Genomic DNA, 26956 nt, shown 5'->3' on the forward strand with positions numbered 1-26956 from the left:
CTTTTATTGATAGTTTTTAAGTTTAATTTGTACCTTTTCTGACAGAAATTCCCTGTCTCCTTTAATTTTTTGTTAGTCAATCTTTTCCCTATCCCATCCCCCCCCTGTTAGGGTGTGTGTGTGTTGGTTTATAGAATACCTTTTGGTATTTTATTTAACTTAATTTTGACTAGTGTGTGTGTGTGTGTGTTTTTTAGCACCATGTCAAAGGAGAGGGTCTCAGGTTTTAAGAAGTGTGACTCGTGCTGTCAGAAGATGTCTCTGACAGACGGTCACACTTCTTGCCTGTATTGTCTGGGCCCTCTTCACCTGCAGGACTCCTGTGCTATTTGTCACTCCTTCAGCCAGAGAGTCCTGCAGGAGAGACGGAATAAACTGATTCTTTGGGGCCTTCTTAAGCCGGAGGGCTCTCCGGCTAAGTCGGCTCCACCAAAATCAGTAAAACCTTCCAAGGCCCAGGCTTCTGTACCTAAGCCTGCGGCCTCGGCTCCGACTCGTACTGAGTCGAGATCGGCTCCGGCTGGAGCCGATTCTAGCTTGACAAAGCCTTCGGCACCGATGGCTATCGGTGCCGAATCTGTATTGACCACTTCGATGTCGGCTCCGATCGGCTCCGACACCCATGTGGCACAGGCATCGGTGTCGGCTCCGATCGGCTCCGACACCGTTACTTTGGTGGCTGTATCGGCTCCGGCTGGAGCCGATACATCGAGGCTTCCTGTCGGCTCCGACAGGATCTATTGTATCGGCTCCGATGGCCCATTCCAGGAAGAGGTCGAGGTCTCCTTCCTTGGAGCCGATACTTTCGGCTCCGGCTTCACCTCTTCTATCGGAACGGAGCCATCGGAGCCGATCTTCAAGGTCATCCAGGTTGTCAGATCATGACCTAGAGAGAGTGGTCAGTAGATTACTCAAGTCACAGGTACTGGCCCAAATGTTACACAGTCCGTCTCAACAGGCGACTGTTGGTCCACACCCGTTACAGTTCCTCCTTCAACTCTACCCCAGAGCTTGGAGTTGGAGTCTTCGGGAATGGTTACTGCTACGGCTGGAGGACGGATACCCCTTCTGTTCCTTCAGCCTCTACTCTTATCTCCTCTTGAGACCTTCCTTAGAGGGATTCGTGGTCGGGCTTCCATGGTCTCCTCCGAGGGGTGAGTGGCATCGGACCCTTGTCCGAACCCGCTCTTCCCTTGGAGCCTCGGCCTTGGTGAGCTCGGCTCCGACATCTCCCTCGGAGACTTCCCTTCGGTGGTCCCTGGAGTTCCTAGCTCTTGGAGCGGGTTCTCTCGGACCTGCCTGGGAGGGGAGCATTCGAGGTGATGAAGAGTGTACTGGCCACTGGTATCAGTCAGCAGTCTGTTCCCGTAGCTCCTCCCTCTATAGTACCTGTTGACATCTCTGCCACTTCTCTTGCTACAGGACCCAGAGATCCTCCGCCTCAGGTTTCCCCATTGGGAATTTCCCCTCTTCCGAGGATTCTCCTGATGTTTCGGGAGATCCTCCTAGGAAGAGGACTTGTAAGAGGAAGCATGTAGACTCCCCGAGTCTGTCACTTGGATACTGACTTTGATGAGTCAGAGGGATCCCCTAGATCCCCTCTGAGGATGTCTCCTTCTCAGACATCCTAGAACTTCTGAAACAGAGGGAAACTGGCCCACCAACAATCCCTCTGAGGATGAGTCAGTATACCTAGAGGCGTTTGGATCTCGGCCCTCCACCTCCTGGGTATCTCTGCCTTCGACCCCTTATGCAGGTGATTGCACGAAGGCGTGGGCAGCTCCTGACTCTGTAGAGCCAGTCCCTAGGAGGCCTTCTAAATTTATCACTGCCCGAGCGACAAACAATTCCTTACTAAGGGTGTCCCGCTGATGCCATGGTGGTGGCTGCGGCCACCAAAAAGGAACTTGCAGATCCTTCCGTGCCGTCCATCCTCCTAATAAGGACTCTAGGACCATGGATAGGCAGTAAGCGGATGTTTTCCTCAGCGACCTTTGCTATGCGTTCGCTGAATTACCTATGTCACTTCACCAGACTCCAAAGGGATATCCTGAAGGAGCTGGGAGAAGTAGTTCAGGATCCTACAGCTGCAGGGGCTCAAGAAAAATTGCTTCTCAGCTAGGAACCCTCAATTCCATTGCAAACTCCTCCATGCGCCTAATATCTTATGCTGCGGATGGAGCAGTAGAGCCAAGAGCACAGGTGTGGCTCTTAGGCGCCAAGCCTGGATGCGGCTATGTGATTTTGGATCCCTTTAAGGCGTCCTTCACAAATTCTCCCTTTGATGGGTCAGCTTTGTTTGGCCCTCAGGTGAAGGAAACCTTGACCAGGTGCGAGCAGGACGGCAAGACTCTTTCTGCTGTTGGAGTCCGTTTTTCCACCCCTTCTAGGCCTTATCCCAAAGGACAGAAGGGTGGGAAGATGTGCTTCCGTAAATCCCAAGGAGTCACGCCGGATTCACGTGGTCAGTTTACCCCTAGAGGCAGAGGGGTAACAATAACAGACGCTCTAGAGGCAGAGGGGTCCGAAGAACCAGGGAAACAGGGAGCGTCTCTCTGAAAAGCGCATTCAGCATCCCTGAGGTGTTGCCCGGCTGACCCTCGTTGGAGGCAGTCGGGAAGATTATCACTGTACCCAGAAGCCTGGCATTCCCTCACTCAAGACAGATGGGTACAGTCGATCATATCCAAGGGTTACATAATTCCTTTCGAGGAAAGTCCTTTCCCCTCAAATTCCCTTCCAGATGTACCACCGGTCTAAGGGACATTGCAGAGTTAGAAATCGCAAAACTACTGCAAAAGAGCCATTCAGCCAGTTACAATAGACCATTCAGAGCCGGAATCTACTCCAGGTTCTTTTGGTCCCCAAAAGACGGGAGACTGGAGACCAATATTGGATCTCAGCAGACTCAACAAGTCTGTCAGGAAGACAAGATTCCGAATGTTCACTCTTCAGTCAATTCTGCCCTTCTTACAGAAGGACAACTGGATGTGCTCAATAGATCTTCAGGATGCGTACTATCACATCAAAATTCACAGACGCTCCAGGAGATTTCTCCGCTTTCGGCTGGGGTCCAGTCATTTCCAGTTCAGAGCCCTGCCCTTTGGTCTCACTACAGCCCCCAGAGTGTTCACCAAATGCATGGCAGTGGTCACGGCTCACCTGAGACGTCAAGGATTCCAGGTGTTTCCGTATCTCGACGACTGGCTCCTGTCAGCCACCACCAGGCATCAGCTTATACAAGCCAGGGATTACACAATAGACCTTTGTTCTCATTTGGGCATCTCAATCAACTTCGAAAAGTCATCCTTATCGCCCTGCCAGTCTATTACCTTCATGGGCGCAAACTTAAACACTGTTCGGATGTCAGCTACCCTTACAGAACAAAGAGTTTCAGACATTCAGACTCATGTCAGGATCATTCTGGCCAGCAAGAAAATACAGGCCAGAATGGTTCTAAAGGTATTAGGTCTCATGGCTGCGGCCATTACTCTTCTTCTTCCCCTGGCTCGATTCTACATGCACCTTCTTCAGTGGATGCTGTTCACACAGTGGTCATACCAGCAACTTCCAATGCGTCACCAGATTCTGGTGACACAGACATGCAAAGAGCATCTTGCTTGGTGGATCACATCGTCTCAGGTTCACCAAGGCAGGTGCTTTGTACCTCCGTCCCCGATAGCCACTGTCACCACGGATGCCTCCCTGATCGGGTGGGGGGGTCATTATCAGGGCAGGATGGTTCATGAGACGTGGCAACCGTTCGAGTACCATCTGCACATAAATATCCTGGAGATGAGAGCAGTGCTTTTAACGTTGCAAGCCCTCAACGACTTTCTTCCCGTAGAGACAATTGCAGTCCACACAGACAACATGTCTGTAGTTTGGTATATCAACAAACAGGGCGGAACCAAGTCCTACCCCTTGTGTCGAGAAGCGCTCAGACTTTGGCAATGGGCGATCTCCTCTCATCGGTTTCTGGTAGCAACGCATATCCCTGGGAAAACCAACATTATAGCGGACAGATTGAGCAGAGCTATCCTCATGCCTCACGAGTGGTCTCTCAAGCAATCTATAGCGGAAGAGATTTTTCTGGAATGGGGTCGTCCATGTTGCGATCTTTTTGCTACACCCCAAAACAGCAAATGTCCAGACTTCTTCAGCCTCTTCCCTCTATCAGGCCATCCCCCCAGAGACGCTCTGACCCAGGATTGGCCCCAGGGACTTCTTTATGCCTTCCCTCCATTTCCTCTGATCCCTCAGGTGATCCAGAAAGCTACCGTTTTGAGAGCCAAATTGATTCTCATTGCCCCTTACTGGCCTCGACAAGTTTGGTTCCCGTTCCTCCATCATCACCTTTTGGTGCAGCCGTGGCATCTGGACCCAGTGCCAGATCTACTGATTCACCAATCCGGTCAGCTGCACCGGTCAATCCCTTCTCTCAACCTCACAGCATGGTTGCTCCACTTCCTTCCTTAGCCAGGCTTCCTTTGATCTCTAACCCAGTTAGAGACATCATAGTAGCTTCACTAAAATCCTCTACCAGGAGGATTTACACAAGCAAATGGAAGCGTTTCTCTTATTGGGCTAAGGCCCAAAATATTGATCCTTTTACTGCCCCTGTTCAGGCAGTTCTGGACTTCTTAGCAGAGATTTTTCATGCAGGCTCCTCTTCTTCCACAGTCAGAGTTCAATTGGCTGCTATTTCCAATTTTCATGTCGGGATAGCAGATCATAATATTATGTCCCATAGGCTCTGCAGGGCCTTCTTGAAGGGAATTTTCCTACTAAAACCTCCAATCAGGAATCCTCCTCCTCAGTGGGATCTAAATTTAGTGCTGACATCCTTGATTCTTCCCCTTCGAGCCAGCTGTTTCTTGTTCCCTGAAATATCTTTCTTGGAAAACGTTATTTCTAGTGGCTATTACATCTGCCAGGAGGGTGTCTGAACTTCATGCTCTTTCGGTTCGACCCCCCTATTTGGTTTTTCACAAAGACAGAGTATCTTTGAGAACTAACCCAACCTTTTTACCTAAGGTCGCTTCAAAGAACAATTTGAATCAATCCATTGATCTCCGGTATTTTTCCCTAACTATTCAGACAGAGCTGAACAAAAGCTACATTATCTTGATGTCCATCGTCAACTTAGATATTATTTGGACAGAACAAAAAATTTAGAAAATCTGATCAACTTTTTGTTTCCTATGCGGATAATAAAAAGGCCTTCCTGTTTCTAAAGTGACTTTGTCCAGATGGCTTTCTTCGGTCATCACTGAAATTTATCGCTCAGGGAAAACAGCTGTGCTCAAAACCTAAAGCACATTCAACTAGGAGTTTAGCTACTTCTACAGCTTTTCAAGCTAGACTTCCTTTGGACACTATTTGTGCAGCGGCCACTTGGGCCACTCCTCACACTTTTGTTTCCCATTACAAATTGGACTTGGCCTCCAGGGACAGAGCCAGTTTTGGCTCTACAGTCCTCAAGAGTTTGTTCCATTGAGCCACCCAGGATAGAGGTGCTAGGCAGGCGGTCCCATAAAGCAAGAAAGAAGGCGAGATTGACAACTTAACATTAAGAAGTTATGTACCTACCATAACGTCCCCTGTTAGTTGTCTTCTCTGCCTTCTTTCTTGCGACCCTCCCTCCTTCCCCTGGCCTGGACAGACCTTGTATAAGAAACTATTATGCTAAAGACCATTCAGACCTGGTCCTTTTTCCATCTGTAAGTTTCTTCTTCCTTTGGGAAGTATTTTATGCTTGGTGTTATTGCCCTTTGTCAACAAACGAGATCTGGGTACTTACCGCCTTGCATCATGGGATATGGGGCTGCCTCGAGCTGGTAAAAGGAGTTCTCGAGCTAAAGCAAGTGCCGAGTCGGAGCCGAGGATCGGCTCCGAACCCATCAAGCAAGAAAGAAGTCGAGAGAAGACAACTAACATGGAACGTTATGGTAGGTACATAACTTCTTATTTTGTTCACTTGTACATCACGTTGATTCAGCCTTTTCTATGTGTTTTAACCATTTATGTGTGTGTAATTTTTGTAATGCTCGGTGCCTTTTTGGCTTTTTTTAAGGAATGCATGAAGTTGCTACATTGTTTCTGAGGAAGATCTGCTTTACTGGAACAAAAGCGCTCAAACTATTAAACTGTCTTGTGTGCTGTGACTTTTCTGTTCAGTGATAAACCTTGGAGTATGCTGGGTCGTGGTGTTTTTGCCTACAATTTTTAATGAAGGTGCCAGTTCTTCAACAAGTACAACTTTCTGCCATTTCCAATTTTCTTATTGGAATAAATAATTTTGTCTTTAGCTTCTTAAACTTTGTAAGGCCTTTAAAAGGAGGTGTAAGAAGAAAGGTTCTGCATATAAAGAGTAATTCCACCCCCCCCCCCACCCCGTGGGATCTGAATTTTTGATTTTACAGTCTTTGACCCAGTCTCTATTTGAACTATTAAAAAAAAAATTTAACTTGGAAGTCTGTAGTTTTAGTGGCCATCACGTCTGCTAGAAGAGTCTCAGAACGTCAAGCCCTGTCTCTAAGCCTCCTTATTTGTTTTTTCATAAGGATAAGGTATCTTTACTAAACAACCCAGCCTTCGTTCCTAAGGAGGTGTCAGAATCCAATATCTGTCAAAGTATAAACCTTCCAGTTTTCTTCCCAAATTTCAGAAACAAAGGAGAGTATGTGTTGCACCTGTCAGATGTGCACGGATAGCTACATTTTTATCTACATAGGACCAAAAATTTCAGGGACTCAGATCAATTATTTGTCTCCTTTTCGGATTCAAAATTGGGCAAACCAGTTAAAGTGACCTTAGCCAAATGGTTAACTTGATTTGATTGCATTAACTTTGTTTATAATAAATTGGACTTGTCTTTACCAAAACCACCAAAAGCTTATTCCACCAGGTCTTTGGCAACTTCTTCTGTATTTTATCCAGAGCTTCCTTGGACGATGTTTGTGCAACTGCAGCTTGGGGTAACCCTCATATCTTCATTGCTCATTACAAATTGGATCTGGTCTCTAGGGGAAGAGTAGCCTTCTGCTCAATGGTGCTCAGGAATATCCTTCCTTAGAGTTCTCCATCGATGAAGTTATCTACTCGACATAACATTGTCTGTGTTGTCCATTTTCATTCTTCAATTCGCATCCCTCCAAGCCCACCCCCACACCAGTTTGACGTTTGGAAGGATTACAAGATGCTAAAGGAACCGATGTTCCTTCTTTTGAGCTCCAGATGCTGTTCGTATATCCTTTCTATCTGTTATTTACTATATATTTTAAATGGTCAGCAAACGATATCTGAAGTATGTTCGGGGACTAGTGCATTATGGGTAAGGGAGGAGCTTGAACTTTAAGCATTCCACAAGCGAGAAAAAACAGCCAAGTTGGTACCAAGGGTTGGCTCTAAACTCATTTGAAGAATGAACGTGGATAACGCAGATGGAATGTTATGAGTGCATAACTTTATATGTTGTCCATCTCGCCTTCATTCTTGCTGGATGGGTTCGGAGCCGATCCTCGGCTCCGACTCTGCCAATACTAAAGCTCGAGAGCGAATTCCACCGGCTCGAGGCTCCCCTATATCCCACAATGCTAGGTGGTAACTACTCAGATCTCGTTTGCCGCTTAGCTGACTAGGTGCTTTTCTACCGGCTCTGGCAGGTTAGTAGAAAATATTTTCTATTTTCACAAATCTTTAGACCCCTGTTATTTACCTAGTATAACTTTTAGATGTTAAGTTGTCCATCTCGCCTTCATTCTTGCTGGATGGGTTCGGAGCCGACCTCGGCTCCTGCCACTCTAAAGCTCGAGAGTTGGTTCCACCGGCTCGAGGCTCCCCTTATATCCCACAATGCTAGGCGGTAATACCTCAGATCTCGTTTGCCGCTACAGCTATCGAGGTGTGTTGCTTCAACCGGCTTCAGGTTAGTGTAGAAAACAGTTTAAAAACTTTAAAAAACCCCTTTAAATTAGTTTTTCACCAGTATCCCCTTACTTTTAAAGGATTTTTATCCCTTTCTCCTTGTTTTTCTCTTCTTTTTACCACAAGAACTTGTATGTTCTTCCCTTAGGCCTTCGGGCACTCCCATCCCTCCTGGAGTGTATGTGTTTTGGTAGGGACTTTTAAAGATTTTTTAAGACTATCTAAACTTATTAGTTTAAATTAGTTTTATTTTAGTCAATAGTGTAAGTTTGTGTTTGTGTGTGATTGCACTTGTTCCTTGAAATGTCTAAGGATTCGAAGGTCTCAGGCTTCAAGAAGTGTGACTCGTGCTGTCAGAAAATGTCTCTGACAGACGGTCACACTTCTTGTGTACTGCCTGGGACCTTTACACCTGCAGGACTCTTGTGCTGTATGCCATGGCTTCAGCCCTAGAGTCCTGCAGGAAAGAAAAAATAAGCTCATTTTACGGGGCTTGCTAAAGCCTGAGGGTCCCCCGACTGTTTCTTCGGGCAAACCTTCTAAGGCTTCTAGGTCTTCGACTCCAGCTACTGAGTCGACACCTAAGACATCGAAGTCTGCTACAACATCGGCTCCGGCTGGAGCCGATGAGACTCGAACTCCTATTTCTGTGGTTCCTTCGGCTCCGGCTGGAGCCTTGGTAGTGGAAATCTCTGAGTCGGCTCCGATCAGACTATCGGAACCGACACCTAGGAAGAGGTCCAGGTCACCGTCCCTTGGCTCCGTTCATTCGGCTCCAGCATCTCCCTTGCTGTCTGAACGGAGCCATAGATCTCACTCCTCTAGGTCATCAAGACTTTCTGACCATGACCTTCAGAGGGTAGTGAGTCAACTTCTTAAGTCCGAGGCACTGGCCCAAATGCTTCAGAGCCCGACTCATCAGTCGATGCTTAATCCTATTTCTCAAAATGTTCCTCCTCCGACTCCTTTGAGCTCGGAGCCGGGGCGTTTCAGACCCGAGACTGTGGTAGCGTCGGAGCCGATACAGTTGTCTTTGGCGCTGTCGTCGGCTCCGATTTCTTCTTTGGAAGATTCTCGGCGCCGGGCTTCCCTCGTCGGCTCCGAGGGGGTGAGTGGCATTGGACCCTTGTCCGACCCCGCTCTCCCTCTCGGCGCTTCGGCGCTGGTGAGTTCGGCTCCGACATCGGCCTCGGAACCATCACTGTCGGTGCCGAGGGAGATTTTAGCTGGAGTGGGGACCTCTGGCTCTGCCTGACAGGGTGCTGAGGTCATGCGGAGTGTGTTGGAACCTGGTTCAACTCCACAGTCTGCTCCGTCCGCCCCTCCCTCCTCGGTGCCTCAGGTAAGGTCTACTCACTCCCTCATCCCAGACCGCAGAGAGCCAGCTCCTCAAGAATCCCCTGTGGGGATCTCATCCTCTTCCGAGGCCTCTCCTGAATTGGCAGGGAGCCCTCTAGGAAGAGAAAGTGCAAGAGGAAGCACATAGACTCACCTGAGTCTGTCACCTCTGACACGGATTTAGAGGATTCTGAGGGTTCCCCCCGTTCCCCTTCTGAAGATGTCTCCTTTGCAGACATCCTGGAGATCTTGAGACAGAGGGGAAATTGGCCAGCCCTTAACCCTTCGGAGGATGAATCTGTGTATTTTGAGGCGTTCGGTTCTCGCCCTTCCACCTTTTGGGTGTCCCCCCCCCCCTTTGACCCCCTTATGCAGGTGGTAGCAAAAAAGGCTTGGACGGCTCCTGACTCTGTGGACCCCACCCCCAGGAGACCTTCAAAGTTTATTACAGCACCAGCAGACAAGCAATTTCTGACTAAGGGAGTCTCTGTGGATGCTGTGGTGGTAGCTGCTGCCACTAAGAAGGAACTAGCTGATCCTTCAGTGCCTGTCCATCCCCCTAACAAGGAATCTAGGTCTATGGACAGGTACGGGAAGCAGATGTTTTCGTCAGCGACCTTTTCAATGCGTTCGCTGAACTACCTCCGTCATTTCACTCGTCTTCAAAGAGACTTGATCAAGGAAGCTAGTGAGATGTTAAAGGATCCTACAGCTGCGGGTTTTCAGGACAAGATGAACGCTCAGCTGGCTACCCTAAATTCTATAGCAAACTCCTCCATGCGCCTCCTTTCATATGCGGCTGATGGAGCGAGCAGAGCCGCAGGTACAGGTGTGGCCTTGCGCCGGCATGCCTGGATGCGGCTATGCAATTTTGCGGACCCCTTTAAGACGTCTTTCACTAATTCCCCGTTTGACGGATCGTCCATTTTTGGTCCTCAAGTGAAAGAAACCTTGACAAGGTGCGAGACTGATGGCAAAACTCTTTCTGCCGTCGGAGTCCGTTTTTCTACTCCTTCTAGGCCTTACCCCAAGGGCCAGAAAAGTGGAAAGATGTGGTTCCGCAAGCAATCTCAAGGGGCTTTGCCTGACGCACAGAGTCGGTTCCCCTCTAGAGGCAGAGGGGGGAACAATAATGGTAGATGCCGCCCTAGAGGCAGGGGGGTCCGCAGAACCAAGGCAATCGAGAAACCTTTTCCGATGAGCCCTTTCAGCATCCCTGAGGTGTTGCCCGGCTGTCCACCTTCGGAGGCAGTCGGGGGAAGACTTTCACTGTACCCAGAAGCCTGGCATTCTCTAACTCAAGACAAGTGGGTACAGTCCATCATTTCCGAAGGCTATTCCATTCCATTCTTCCGCTCTCCTACCCAATCAAAAAAGTCCCTTCCAGATGTTCCACCCGCTCAAAGGGAACAAGCAGCGTTAGAAATATCAAAGTTGCTTGCAAAAAGAGCCATTCAACCAGTTCCAGCAGACCAGCAAGGATCCGGAATCTACTCCAAATTCTTTTTGGTTCCAAAGAAAACAGGGGACTGGAGGCCCATCTTGGATCTCAGTATCTTGAACAAGTCTGTCAAGAAAACAAGGTTTCGGATGGTCACGCTGCAATCCATCCTACCCCTACTGGGGAAAGAAGACTGGATGTGCTCTATAGACCTCCAGGATGCGTACTATCACATAAAAATGAACAGACGCTCCAGGAGATTCCTCCGCTTCAGGCTGGGAACCAGTCACTTTCAATTCAGGGCTCTGCCCTTTGGACTCACCACAGCCCCCCGGGTGTTTACCAAATGCATGGCAGTGGTTGCCTCTCATCTGAGACGCCAAGGATTCCAGGTGTTTCCATACCTAGACGACTGGCTCCTTACAGCTCCCACCAAGCGTCTTCTGCTACTTGCCAGAGACTACACTTTTCGCATCTTTCGAAAGCTAGGTATCTCAATAAATTGCGAAAAGTCTGTTTTGTTGCCCTGTCGTGCTATTACCTTCATAGGCGCAAATCTAGACACAGTCAGCATGTCAGCGAGACTCACAGATCAAAGGATCACAGACATACACAAATTGGTCTCTCTTCTTTTCCACAGCAACAAGATCAAAGTCAGATTGGTCCTGAAAGTTCTGGGGATAATGGCAGCTGCTATCCCTCTACTTCTATTAGCCAGATTTCACATGAGAATCTTACAATGGATGCTCTTCACACAATGGTCATACCAACAACTTCCGATGTCCCACACCATTGTGATAACCCAAGCATGCAGGAATCATCTTCGTTGGTGGATTTCTTCCCCACAGCTCTTCTTAGGAAGACCCTTTGTTCCTCCCCCTCCGGTTGCTACTTTGACGACGGACGCCTCCCTGATCGGGTGGGGGGGGCATTGTCAGGGAAGGACAGTCCAGGGCATATGGCGACCTCACGAACGCCACTTGCATTTAAATGTTCTAGAGATGAGAGCAGTGCTTTTAGCGTTGCAAGCCCTTCAAGACTCTCTTCCGGTGGGAACGATGGCAATACAGACGGACAACATGTCTGTAGTGTGGTATATCAACAAACAAGGCGGAACCAGATCCTACCCCCTATGTCGAGAGGCACTCAGACTGTGGCAATGGGCGATTTCTTCTCAGCGGTTTCTGATTGCAACGCACATCCCCGGGAAGTCCAATATTATAGCGGACAAATTGAGCAGAGCTATTCTCATGCCTCACGAGTGGTCTCTGAAAAATTCAGTATTGAAAAAATTTTTTCTGAAGTGGGGCCAGCCTTGCTGCGACCTTTTTGCTACTCCCCAAAACAGCAAGTGCAAAGATTATTTCACCCTCTTTCCTCTTCCGGGCCATCCCAGCAGAGACGCTCTAGTCCAGATTTGGCCCCGGGGACTTCTGTACGCATTTCCTCCCTTCCCACTAATTTCTCAAGTAATACAGAAAGCCATCGCTCAGAAAGCTTCCTTGATCCTCATTGCCCCTTACTGGCCTCGACAGGTTTGGTTCCCCTTTCTACACCATTTTCTGTTGGAGCAACCCTGGCATCTGGACCTAGTTCCAGATCTTTTGACCCATCAGTCGGGTCAGTTACATCGCTCCCTTCCCTCCCTGAACCTCACTGCTTGGTTCCTCCAATTCCAACCCTAGCCAGGCTTCCGCTAATATCTCACTCAGTTCGAGATATTTTAATAGCTTCCCATAAATCCTCCACTCGGAAGATTTATCTTAGTAAGTGGAAGCGTTTTTCCGTTTGGGCTCATGGAAGGGACATAGATCCTTTCACTGCTCCCATTCAATCGGTCCTTGATTTTCTAGCCGAATTATTCCACGCAGGTTCGTCTCCTTCTACTCTTAAGGTTCAATTGGCAGCCATATCTAACTTTCATGTGGGCATCTCGGATTCTGCCATCATGTCTCACAAGCTTTGCAAAGCTTTCTTGAAGGGAGTTTTTCTTCTCAAGCCTCCTATAAGAAATCCTCCTCCTTCTTGGGACCTTAACTTAGTTCTCACATCTTTGATTCTTCCCCCTTTTGAACCTGCAGCTTCCTGTTCAATGAAATTGCTATCCTGAAAGACTCTTTTTCTGGTAGCCATTACTTCGGCTAGAAGGGTCTCAGAACTTCATGCACTCTGTAGTCGACCACCATATCTGTTGTTTCATAAGGATAGGGTATCCTTATGGACCAATCCATCCTTTTTACCTAAAGTAGCCTCTGCGGCAAATCTAAATCAAAACATTGACCTCCCTGTGTTTTTTCCCAACTATTCTAACAGGTCTCAACAAAAATTACATTGGCTAGATGTTCATTGACAATTACGGTATTATTTGGATAGGACCAAACAGACCAGGAAAACTGACCAATTGTTTGTCTCTTATGCAGAAGGCAGAAAGGGCCTTTCAGTTTCGAAAGTATCACTCTCCAGATGGCTTACATCCTTGATTTCCTTTGTGTATGAGATTAGACACCAAAAGTTGCCTAACAAACCTAAGGCTCATTCAACTAGAGCTTTGGCTACCTCTATAGCCTTCCAAGACAGGCTGCCTATTGATACGATTTGTGCAGCGGCTACATGGGCTACTCCTCACACTTTCATATCTCATTATAAGTTGGATTTAGCTTCTAGACATAGAGCTAACTTTGGTTCCACTGTACTCAAGAGTCTGTTACGATAGGCCACCCGGGACAAGGTGCTAGGGACGCGGTCCCATCCAGCAAGAATGAAGGCGAGATGGACAACTTAACATATAGAAGTTATGTTCTTACCATAACGTTCCATGTTAGTTGTCTTCTTCTCGCCTTCTTTCTTGCGTCCCACCCTCCTTCCCCCTAGCCTGGACAGACCTAGAGGAGTTTGATTGTGACCTTTCTTCCTACCACCTCTGTTGTATATATTTTACTATGTATATATTCCTTCATCAGGTTATAGGTCACCTTCCTTCTGTGTTTTTTTATAGAGGTGGGTTTCCCATTTCCAGTTTTCTGGATTTCTTTTGGCTGGGCCTAGCTTACAAACGAGATCTGAGGTATTACCGCCTAGCATTGTGGGATATAAGGGGAGCCTCGAGCCGGTGGAACCAACTCTCGAGCTTTTTGAGTGGCGAGTGGCCGAGGTCGGCTCCGAACCCATCCAGCAAGAAAGAAGGCGAGAAGAAGACAACTAACATGGAACGTTATGGTAAGAACATAACTTCTATTTTTAACTCTCTATTTCATTAGATTGACCCTTTTTTGCCTGTAATCCCTTCCTTTATTCCCCTTTAACTTTAGGCCTTAGGCCCCTTCCACTCCTTCTCTTAGTCCTTTAGTGTGACTGGAAATTAATATTTTTTTCTTAAAGGCCTGTGTGTGTGTGTGTGTGTGAGTGTTTCTTACTTAGGCCTTTAGTATGTCTAAGGACTCCAAGGTCTCAGGCTTCAAGGTGTGACTCGTGCTGTCAGAAAATGTCTCTGACAGACGGACACACTTCTTGTGTGTATTGCCTGGGACCTTTGCACCTGCAGGACTCGTGCTGTGTGCCATGGTTTCAGCCCTAGAGTCCTGCAGGAACGCAAAAATAAATTGATTTTGCGTGGCTTGTTAAAGCCTGAAGGCCCCCCGACCCAGTCTGTGTCGGGGAAGCCTTCTAAGACTTCCAGACAGTCGGCTCTGGCTTCTGAGCCGTCCTCTGGAAGCATCAAAACTGCTTCGACATCGGCTCCAGCTGGAGCCGATGTTTCCAAGCCTCATACTGTTACCTCTGCTCCAGCCGGAGCCGAGGCTGATAAGACTCAGTTGGCTCCGATCCTCGAAGGTTGCTCCGATAAGAGTAAGAGGTCTAGGTCCCCCTCCATCGGCTCCGTTCACTCGGCACTGGGGTCCCCTCTTCTTTCGGAACGTAGCCATAGATCGCATTCCTCAGGGTCTTCCAGGCTATCTGACCACGATTTACAAAGGGTAGTGAGTAGACTTCTCAACTCCGAGGCACTGGCCCAAATGCTGCATAGCCCGACTCAACAGTCAGCAGCTATTTCCGTCCCTCAATGTGTTCCTCCTCCGACTTCTTTGAGCTCGGAGCCGGGGCTCATCGGAGCCATGACTGTCGGCGCGTCAGAACCGATACCTTCCTTTTCGGCTCTGTCGTCTGCTCCGATCTCCTCTTTGGAGGGATCACGGCGCCGAGCTTCCCTCGTCGGCTCTGAGGGGGCGAGTGGCATCAGACCCTTGTCCGACCCCACTCTCCCTCTCGGGGCTTCGGCTCTGGTGAGTTCGGCTCCGACATCGGCCTCGGAGCCGTCCCTGTCAGTGCCGGGGGGGTCCTTGTCTCTTCGGAGCGGGGACCTCCGGCCTTGCCCGATGGGGGTGCCTTCGAGGTCATGCGGAGCGTGCTAGAACCAGTGTCTGCCCCACAGTCTGCTCCGTCAGCCCCTCCATCTTCAGTGCCTGCGGTGATTTCTACCCACCCCCTTGCATCAGACCGCAGAGAGCCAACTCCTCAAGTTTCCCCATTAGGAATTTCCTCCTCTTCCGAGGCCTCTCCTGACCTGGTAGGAGAACCCCCTCGGAAGAGGCAGTGTAAGAGGAAGCAGATTGACTCCCCTGAGTCTATCACCTCTGACACTGACTTAGAGGAATCTAAAGGTTCCCCTCGATCCCCATCTGAGGATGTCTCCTTTGCTGACATCCTTGAGATCCTGAAACAGAGGGGGAACTGGCCAGCCCTTAACCCTTCAGAGGATGAGTCAGTGTACCTTGAGGCTTTCGGCTCTCGCCCTTCCACCTCCTGGGTGTCCCCTCCCTTTGACCCCCTTATGGAAGTGGTGGCAAGGAAGGCCTGGACGGCCCCTGATTCAGTGGAACCCACCCCGAGGAGGCCGTCAAAGTTTATTACTGCCCCTAAAGATAAAGACTTTTTATCTAAAGGTGTCCCCGTCGATGCCATGGTGGTGGCCGCGGCCACTAAGAAGGAGTTAGCTGATCCTTCGGTACCTGTCCATCCTCCTAATAAGGAATCTAGGACCATGGACAGGTACGGTAAGCGGATGTTCTCATCAGCGACCTTTTCGATGCGGTCGCTGAACTACTCATGTCACTTCACTCGTCTCCAGAGAGATTTACTCGAGGATATGGGTGAAGCGATAAAGGATCCAACAGCTGAGGGGTTCCAAGACAGAATGAACTCCCAGTTGGCAACCCTGAACTCCATCGTTAACTCCTCCATGTGGCTCATCTCATATGCTGCGGATGGGGCGAGTAGAGCCGCAGGCACAGGCGTTGCCTTACAACGTCACGCCTGGATGCTGCTGTGCAACTTTGCGGACCCTTTCAAGGTGTCCTTCACCAATTCCCCCTTTGATGGATCATCCTTGTTTGGTCCTCAGGTGAAGGATACATTGACTAGGTGCGAGGTGGAAGGTGAGACTCTCTCTGCCGTGGGAGTCCGTTTTTCTACCCCTTCTAGGCCTTATCCCAAAGGTCAGAGGGGAGGGAAAATGTGGTTCCGCAAACAAACCCAGGGAGTCTCATCTGACACACAGGGTCGATTCCCCTCTAGAGGCAGAGGGGGGAATAACAATAGACGCCACCCTAGAGGCAGAGAAGGTCCGCAAAACCAGGGTAGCAGAGAAACTTTCTCTGATAAACCCTTTCAGCATCCCTGAGGGGCTGCCCGGTCCACCTTCGGAGGCAGTCGGGGGAAGATTATCCCTGTACCCAAAAGCCTGGCTTTCCCTTACACAAGACAAATGGGTACACTCGATCATATCCGAGGGTTACAAAATTCCCTTTATTCACATTCCATCCCAACCCAAAGGATCCCTTCCAGACGTTCCACCCAGTCTAAGGGAACAAGCAGCACTAGAAATTTCAAAGCTGCTATCAAAAAGAGCTATCCAATCAGTCCCAGCAGACCAACAAGGATCCGGAATCTACTCCAAATTATTTTTGGTACCAAAAAAAACTGGGGACTGGAGACCCATACTGGATCTCAGCAACTTAAACAAGTATGTCAGAAAAACAAAATTCCGGATGGTCACGCTACAGTCCATTCTACCCTTCTTGGGTCAGGACAATTGGATGTGCTCGATAGATCTTCAGGACGCGTACTACCATATCAAGATGAACAGACGCTCCAGGAGATTTCTCCGCTTCAGGCTGGGAGCCAGTCACTACCAGTTCAGAGCCCTGCCCTTTGGTCTCACTACAGCCCCCCGAGTGTTTACCAAATGCATGGCAGTGGTCGCGGCTCACTTGAGACGTCAAGGATTCCAGGTGTTTCCATATTTAGACGACTGGCTCCTTACTGCCACCACCAGACATCAACTACTTCTATCCAGAGACTTCACTATCCAAACTTGCCAAGCTCTAGGCATTTCAATAAATTTTGAAAAATCTGCCTTGTCGCCTTGTCAATCTATTACCTTTATAGGCGCCACCTTAGACACACTCAGTCTTTCAGCCAGACATCCACAAGCAAGTTTACCTTCTCTTACAATGCAACAAAGTCAAAGCCAGACTAGTTTTGAAGGTATTAGGACTCATGGCAGCAGCTATCCCCCTTCTCCCCTTAGCTCGCTTCCACATGAGGATCCTCCAATGGATGCTGTTTACTCAATGGTCCTTCCAACAGCTCTCGATGTCCCACACCATATTGATAACTCAATCATGCAAGAATCAACTGTCTTGGTGGATCACATCACCTCAGGTTCTCCAAGGAAGACCCTTCACTCACACCCCCCCCCCCAGTCGCCACGTTGACAACAGACGCCTCCCTGATCGGGTGGGGGGGGGGTATTATCAGGGCAAGACAGTCCAGGGCACGTGGCAACCTTTCGAGTGCCACTTGCACATAAATGTCTTAGAGATGAGAGCAGTGCTTTTAGCGTTGCAAGCCCTTCACGACTGTCTTCCCACAGGGACTATTGCAATTCAGACGGACAACATGTCCGTAGTGTGGTACATCAACAAACAAGGCGGAACCAGATCATACCCCTTATGTCGAGAGGCACTCAGACTTTGGCAATGGGCGATCTCTTCTCAGCGTTTTCTGGTAGCAACGCACATTCCCGGGAAGTCCAACGTGATTGCAGACAAGTTGAGCAGGGCAATTCTCATGCCCCACGAGTGGTCTCTGAAGAAATCAGTACTGGAAGAAGTGTTCCAAAGATGGGGCCAGCCTTGCTGCGATCTTTTTGCTACTCCCCAAAACAGCAAGTGTCACGACTTCTTCACACTCTTCCCGATACCAGGCCATCTCTCCAGAGACGCTCTAGTCCACGATTGGCCCCGGGGACTTCTGTCTGCTTTTCCCCCTTTTCCACTGATAACTCACCTAATTCAGAATGCCATCGCCTTGAGAGTGACAATGATCCTCATTGCCCCTTACTGGCCTCGACAGATATGGTTTCTGTTCCTTCATCGTTACCTTTTGGAGCAGCCTTGGCATCTGGACCCAGTGCCAGATCTGTTGACCCACCAATCAGGCCAGCTGCACCAATCTCTTCATTCTCTCAACCTCACAGCGTGGTTTCTCCGATTCCGACCTTAGCCAGGCTTCCCTTAATATCTCGCTCTGTCCGAGATATCTACCCGGAAGATTTATAATAGCAAATGGAAACGCTTCTCCTTTTGGGCAACATCAAAAAATATAGATCCCTTCACTGCACCTATCCAGTCTATTCTAGACTTTCTAGCAGAACTCTTTCGTTTAGGCTCTTCATCTACCATTAGAGTTCAACTGGCTGCTATATCTAATTATCATGTAGGTGTCTCTGAGTCTAGCATCATGGCTCACAAGCTCTGCAAAGCCTTTTTAAGGGGCGTTTTTCTTCTCAAACCTCCAATCAAAGATCCCCCGTCTCAATGGGACCTGAACTTGGTTCTGGCATCCTTAATCCTTCCCCCTTTCGAACCAGCGGCTTCATGTTCTCTGAAGTTGCTTTCATGGAAGACACTTTTTCTGGTAGCCATAACTTCAGCGAGAAGGGTATCTGAACCCATGCTCTGTGCAGTCGTCCTCCTTACTTAGTGTTTCACAAAGATAGGGTATCCCTCCGTACTAATCCATCCTTTTTACCTAAGGTTTTCTCTCAAACAAACCTAAACCAAATGATTGATCTCCCCATCTTTTTCCCTAACTATTCCAACAGGTCGGAACAAAAGCTACATTTTCTGGATGTTCACCGCCAACTTAGATATTATTTAGACAGGACTAAACAATTCAGGAAATCTGATTAGCTTTTTCTATCGTATGCGGAAGGGAAATTGGGCCTTCCAGTTACTAAAGTATCCCTTTCAAGATGGCTCACCTCTACAATTACATTTCATCTATGAGATCAGACATCAAAAACTACCTTCAAGACCTAGAGCTCATTCAACTAGGCCATTAGCTACATCCATAGCTTTTCAGGATAGGCTGCCAATAGATTCCATTTGTGCAGCAGCCACTTGGGCTTCTCCTTATACCTTCATTTCACATTACAAATTGGACATGGCCTCCAGAAACCGTGCCAACTTTGGTTCCACTGTTCTCAGAGTCTGTTCCGATAGGCCACCCGGGATAAGGTGGAATTCATTTTGTGATCTTCCTCTGAAAGTTTTCATTCCCACACGTTCTACCACCTCTATTTCCCCTTTTGTTAGGTCTGGGATACCTTACACTCAGGTTTATATAGAGGTGGGATATCTTTCTCCATACCATGGAGACTAGTATGGCTTGGTCTAGCTATCAAACGAGATCTGAGTAGTTACCGCCTAGCATTGTGGGATATAGGGGAGCCTCGAGCCGGTGGAATTAGCTCTCGAGCTTTAGTATTTTCCGAGTCGGAGCCGAGGATCGGCTCCAAACCCATCCAGCAAGAAAGAAGGCGAGGAAGACAACTAACATGGAACGTTATGGTAGGTACATAACTTCTTATTTTACACCAACTCTGATATCTTATTAACCACCCTCCAGCCCAATCTTTAGAATATATATATATATATATATATGTATATGTGTATATATATATATATATATATATATATATATATATATATATATATATATATATATATTCTCTGGTTAGTTCGGCTGGTACTGATCTCCCTGACTTCAGCCTCCCTGGAATCTATAGTACTGATGCTGGCCATACCATTGCCACCACCATTGGTTAAGCAAATGTATATTACAGTCATTTGTACTATTTATACTTGGTGGACCAAGAGTCCTCAAATGTGGTAGAAAGGCTTGGCTTTTATATGTGGTTCACTGTGGCTCTGCTTTGGGAACTGCCTCACTCTTTCCCTATAAGCTGGACTTCATGATTCAAATGGTCCTCTACCCCATCTTTGCTATGGCTTGACAAGCATCACTTCTTCTTTCCTAGGCTTTGCTCAGCAGGTAAACCAGCCTTCTTTCATACTTTGTTTGAAATGGCGTTACTGACAGCTCTCTGTCTCTGTAGTAGTAGCTAAAATGGTGGTGGTGTCTTTAGAGATTCTGGTGGCCAAAAAAAGGTGTTTGACCAAATCTGACCATTTTAGAACACCCATTAGTAAAATGATTTCTGTGAGCTGGATGAAGGAGGATACCACCCCTTGCATTGATGATCCCATGTTTTCAGGGATATTAAATTTAATGAAAATGAGGAATGTTCTATGGATGCCGTTTTGTCTTTTCAGAGGAAGTCCCGTCATTACCTAGCCAACAAAAAATCAAACTAGCTTGGGATATCCACCTTAACCCAGGCCCCCATCACGGCAACATCATTGCTGTTAAAACACCGCAGCTTACCGTCAGTCATAAATCACTTGTATTTTTCTGTTCAAATATATGGAGCTTTTACAGTAAATGAGCTGTAATTGAAGCCTGGTTTAATGGGCAACCCCATATTGTTTGCCTTTTGTCGAAACTGGGTTAAAAATTTACTTCTGGCCTTCCTCTTACATTTGGAGTAACTGTCACTCATTTACAACACAGTAGAGCTGGCTGTAAAAATGGAGGGGGGGGGGCGTGTTTATCAAAGACCCCCTCCATCCAGCTCATAGAGAAACACAAAGATGGTCTTTCCAGAAAATAAGAGCCTAACTGGATCCTCACACACTGCATTTTATGTTGCAACTTTGTACACCAATCCTCCCTCTTCTATAACTTTAGCATCACTGACCTTAACTTGCATGTCCACAAGGCCTCCCTAAGAGGTGTGTAATATTGGGGAAACCAGCATTAATGGAGTACGAACTGAATGCAAAAAACTTAGTCACAGTCCTCCTAAATACTTAATATTGATCAACTAATACAACAGCCAAGTAAGGCTAACATTGGAGGGTTGCCATAAAGGTTAAGGAGTTTATCTTACAGACACAAGGTGTATGGTTTGATTTTCAAATGGGATAAATGGCTAGGCTTAAATGGTCCACAGAGGCAGTTAGCCTAGTATTAGGCTGTGAACCTGTAAGACTGGAAACCACACTACACTTAACCTTATGCTTCAGAATTTAAAACCTCTGAGCACTAAAGTCAGTGTTCAATTTAACTCCTTTAGTGATCATTGTCCAGTAATTTCAACCTGGTCATTCAAAACTAGACCCCCCCCCAGTAATAGCTGGAAGATACTCCTTCCAGGATAAAATCCAACAACTGGATAATCACTTAAAAGTATACTGGTCCTATTTATACTCTGTACAAGAAGCAAACCATGCACACTCATTAGTATCCCTTCTTACATACAGGAAATCCTGTTCCCCCCCCAACTAAAAAGGCTCGGAGTACATGCTAATCCATGGCTAATCTGTGACATAATCATAAAATAAAACTAAGAGGTGTTGCCTGGAAAGCCTTGAAACAGAATTTGACAAACCACCACCTGCATAACAAGGATTGTTGCGAATAATGCCAAAGCGTTCTTCTCAAGGCACAAACAAAATTATCTGACCACTAAACCAAAAATTTTCTGGAAGTTAATAAAACAACTATCCAGTAATAGTACAGATTCGTCTTCATGCCACAAAATTCTGAATGGCCAAAATAGCTTCAGTAACAACTGTAAGAACTTCTACTTATGTCTGTGAACCAGATTAAAGACCTCCCTCACGCACGCAGTTTACAAGCCTGTACATCCCACACTCAAGACAAAGCTTTATGCACTGGGAAACTTTGTAGCCACATTTCATTTCTCTGGTATATTAACTGAAGAAACCAAATCCTTGTTATCAATACTGAAGTATTCAGTCTCCAACCTCTCCAAGTCATTCATATTTTCTTAAGCATTGAGCAAAAACCATTTTAAAAACTATCTTCATTTATAATCCATTTCTAACTACAGGTATAGCTTATTCCACATTCAAACACTGTATCATACAAAAAAAGACCCTTTCCACCACACTTAAAAATTACAGAGAGTCTTTAGTCTTTGCTGTCTAATAAAAATATTTGAATTTTTTTTTATATAAACTGCTTTTAAACATATTGGTAATTACAGTCTACTCAACCACTGACACTGATTAAGAAATTCCTTCAGTACCGTGACTGCATTTCTTACTGCCACTGACAAATATGTAACGACATAAATGAAGGGCACACGTCTGCTGGTGCCTTTTGTCCATTTAAGCAGAGCATTTGAGACTGAGCCATATCCTACTCCTAAACAGATGTACTTAAATATTTGTTCATCTGGTGTGTTTGGTTCATAAATGACCTCGTACTGGACCTAATTTCATGGACTTTGTCGTACTTTGACTTGGAAATGGAGTCCATTCCCATCATAGTATTAGAAACCCAAAAAATCTGGAAAAACTTAAAAAATGGGAAAGACCTCTAAGTTGCAGGAGTCATTACTGGGCACATTGTGGGTGCTTCAAAGAGCACATTTGGCTGATATTAAAGATTGAAACAATACTGATTTCATGAGCTTTAATCGTACTTTGACTTAGGAATGGGGTCCATTCTCATCATGCTGTTATAAACCCAAATGATTTAGAGAAGTTAAAGGGGGAGACCTCTAAAACAAAATGTCTTCATGCATGCAAATAAAGTGGTGGTAGAATCCAGTAGAAATCTTTTTTGCAATCCAGACTAATACAAAATGTAATTTCACAGCACTTTATAAATGCCTTGATTCAAATAGACTGTTAGTCACCCCTACTAAAACAAATGTAATGCAGTGCTGTTCTCAAGTGCAAAGTAGCTATCTTACACCAAGTCTGTTCCTTAATTTTTCTTAATGGAAATAGCATTCCCAAAATTTGGGAGCAAAAATACATTGGACTTGCCCTTTACCCCTTTTAACTTCTCAAACCACACTGACAGTATTGCCTCCAAAGTTTGCCATCAACTATAGCTGTGCTGTCATATCTCCCACCCTCCACCTCCTCAATCCTGTCCTTCCGTAAATACATGACTAAAAATGCTGTATACCAAAATTACAGTGCCCTGCCACTACTATCCTTGCAGTCAGTCTACACTTGTCACAAGCTACAGACTGCAGAATTAAAAAACATGTAAACTTGCTCTCATTGCAAGCAGAAGTACACACCACCATCGTTTACGAGACTAAATGGATTGGCTCACTATAATAGGGCTACACTACTTCTAGGCACTCTGACTTTCAGAATACTACAACTAGGCTGTTGCCCACCTCTCAGGAGAAACTTCCCATTCAGACAGCAAACCTGTTCATCAAGAAGCAGCCAAGATGACACAGTTGTACTTTCCAAACCTTGATTCAAACAGATCATGGGTGAAAAGAAAGCTATGAAAGGACACCTGTATTCAAGGATGCCAAATGCTCTTGCTTCCGAGATATTTGGCTGATGGTACCCTTTTTATTGCGGCTTTCTCCATGAAAATATTTATTTCTTGAAAAATAATTGTATTAAGAAACTGCCATAATTGTGTATAGTATGCATATAAAACATGCCTCACTTGATTGTGACTAACTTTATTAGTAACTTGAAACTTTATTTTATTTGCATTCGTTTTCTGGGGTAATGCAGTGATCTCCACAGACCATTTTCAGACTCTGCCCGAGATCAGTGTCTGGTTAAGGGACTTTGCTCAGAGTCGCACAGGTAGACAATGGAAGATGAGGGAATCAAACCTTGTACCACTGGACCACAGGACATAGCTCATTAATAGTTCCTTAATCCCCTAATCCAACTGCCAGACAAACTTCTGCATTTTTAATATGCACTGTATTTCTATAGATATCTACACTATTTTAAGAATGTATTTTCTGGTGCATCTTAGGCTTAGGTTGTGACTGAAAAGGGTCAGATGATCTGTTCACTTATCTGGTAAATAATTTGTAAAATAACATAAAATGAAAATAAATTGATGAGCTTATAATTGTCAACATGGCTAGTTTTACTCCTCAGTGGTCCCTTTTAAGGATTTGGCCTATGAGAACTGAGAGCACTGTGGCATCCATTCCTCAGAAACCTGATCATATACTCTTTCTCTTTAGAAATGGTTTATTTGAATAGAGACCCCATGAATCAGACCATGCCATCTTAGCTGATATACTTGGATGTCCTCACCTCAAGCAAGGAAGCCTCAGATTTCCAGATCACATAGGAAGGTAGTCTTTTTGTGTTCTGGGTGTGAGTACATTGAACTGTGTAATGCAGATCTGTTTGAGGCTTTGCGTTTGGGGAAATAAGCTTCCTTCCATTGATGTTAAAGATGGGCTCAGAGCTTAGGTGACTACTACTAACCGTGACTAAACTCCATGGTTAATCTTTTTGTCATGTAATGCAGAGGATGGTAAAGGCAGATGGGTTTGGTACTGCCATCTAAGTGACTTTTCTTGCTTAATTACTTTCATTGAAAATATTGGGGTGACCTTTGTAGATTCTCCTGTAAAGGTGGGCCTTATTGTTTGAACTGAAATGTAGTGATGTACTGAAGGACAGAAAAAATAGAAAGCTGTTATACTGAAGTTTCATTTTCCATAATATAGTTCTGCCAAGTCGCAGAGAAACCATAAGAGATACATTGTCTTTCATTGGCCCACAGGGATCTCAACATAATAGCAACAGCACAACACAGACAGCACTCTTCATAGGTTCATAGGTTCATACTAGGCTATCTGCCCAAGGGCATTTATAAGCCTAGCCCATAGTTATTTGGCTTTCGCCACCCCTTTAGTTTGAATAATACTATGCCTATTATTTTGCTGTGCCTCTGTCAAGCAGTGACACTGAAGTAATCCCTGGGGTATATCTGCGATCCCCCATCCATTGGTCAAGATTCCTCTTGAACAAGGCCAGCGAGGTGCTCTGCCTCACATGTACCAGGATTTTGTTCCACAGCATAGGGAGTCTCTGGGTGATGAATCTGTCCCTCCAGCATGTTCTATTAATAACCGTGTCAAGGTTTAAGTCTGCCGCCCTTGTGGTTCTGAGGGATCTAGATTTTTGAGGTGGAGTATATTCATCAAATCAGGGTTTGACATGGCCTTATATGTCAGGCACAGGTCACCTCTGAGCAAGCGGTATGAGACTGAATAGAGCTGGAGTTCTTTCAGTCGGGCAGCATAAGACATATTTTTGAGACCCTTCATCCTTTTGGTGAGGAACTTTTGGGGCCTTTCCAGCTGCTGCAAGTGGCTGGTCAGATACATTCGAATGGGGCATTGTACTCAATCATAGGTCTAATGAGTGATGAGTACAGGGGCGATGACCTCCCTTGATCTAGATGTGAATCCCTTCATGATCAGGTGGGCAATGTAGAAGGTTTTCCTAACTACTTTAGCAACATGAGTGTCAAAAGAAGGACTACTGCCAACCTGGGTCCCCAGATCCCTGATGACTTCTTCTGTGCTCAGTGGATTGCCACCTATATGGTAGCTAGGGGTAACCTTGTTTTTCCTGAAGGGTATGACTATGCATTTCTTGGCATTTAACTTTAGGCCATGGCTCTGGCACCAGTTATCCGTTTCTGTGAGGCCCTTCTGAAGGATATCTGTGTCAGATGTGTTTTCGACTATGGCCCAGTTTGCAGTCATCTGCAAACTTTGTCAGCCATAACCCTCCTGTGTTTGCTTGTACTTCAGAAAAGTAGATGCCGAACAAGAGTGGACCCAGGACTGAGCCCTGTGGGACACCACTTGTGACAGGCTTTGAGTCTGACATGGCTCCAGCAACTCTGACCCTGTGGGTTCTGTCACTTAGCCAGTTTGCAACCCATCTTGTGATGTATGGGTTTACATTCAAGCTGATGAGTTTTTGATGATACCTGAGTGGGGTATTGTGTGAAGGCCTTTGCCAGGTCAAGGTAGGCTGTATGGACTGCCTTTCCCTCATCAATGGCCTTGGTGACTGTCTCGAAAAAGTCAACCAAGTTTAAAAGGCATGATCTGCCTTTGACAAAGCCAAACTGGGTTGGATCCAAAGTCTGCAAGTTCCCTATGTCTTTATTTATGAGTTCCATTATGATTCTCTCCATGGCTTTGCAGATAAGGCTTGTCAAGCTAATGGGACGGTAATTTCAGGGTCGGTGGAGGCACCGCCCTTGTGAAGTGGGACCACAGTCGCGTCGCCACTCCTTGGTTACGTATCCTGAGGTGAGGCTAAGATTAAACAGCTGTCCTAACTGCGGGTTTAATTCCTCATTGAGTTCATGGAGCACACAGCCGGGACACCATCCGGTCCCATGGATGCTGTGTTTTTTGCTTTGGAGAGAGCAGTTCTCACCTGGGCGTTGGAGATGTTTGGGGGGCTACAATCCTCTGGTATAGATATCTCTCCTTTTGGGAGGGGAGAAGTTTGCACTGAACCTGTCAGCCAGTATGTTGGCAATGTGTGTAGGTTCAGTAATCTGAGCATATCTGGGAGTTTCCTCCTAGGTTTCTAACATAGCTAAAGAAGGCCTTATGATTGTCTTTTGAATCCTTGGCGATTTTCTCTCAAAATTTGCCTTGGATAATTTTATGAGAGCTCTTAGTTTTACTTATAATGATCAAAGGTGTCTTACCTTTCAAGGATTTTGCTCTATCTTGTAGTAGCTTCCTCCTTTTGTTGTAGAGCTTGTTTATGGCTGGGGTCCACCAGACTGGACGCTTGCCTTTGGTACAAAGAGTCTTAGTTTTGTTTGGGATTGCCTGATCCATGCAGTCCTGTAGGTGCTGGTAGAAGGCATTTGTAAGTGATTCAGCGGTTTGAGTAATGTTTACCACTGGCTCAGGGGCCTTAAAGGAGACCACACTAGTTTTTAGAAGTGTGAAGTCGGCTTTTGAGAAGTTTTTCACTGTGG

The 26956-nt window shown here is 46.4% G+C and overlaps 1 protein-coding gene across 1 annotated transcript in view; it reads left to right on the forward strand.

Annotated features, from left to right (window-relative positions):
* Positions 1 to 26956, forward strand: part of USP1 (ubiquitin specific peptidase 1) — a 1001653-nt gene that overhangs the window by 42928 nt on the left and 931769 nt on the right. The window lies entirely within an intron of this gene.

This window comes from Protopterus annectens, chromosome 10.part0 (genome assembly GCF_019279795.1).
Source record: "Protopterus annectens isolate FY-2018-M chromosome 10.part0, PAN1.0, whole genome shotgun sequence".
Taxonomy (NCBI): domain Eukaryota; kingdom Metazoa; phylum Chordata; order Ceratodontiformes; family Protopteridae; genus Protopterus; species Protopterus annectens.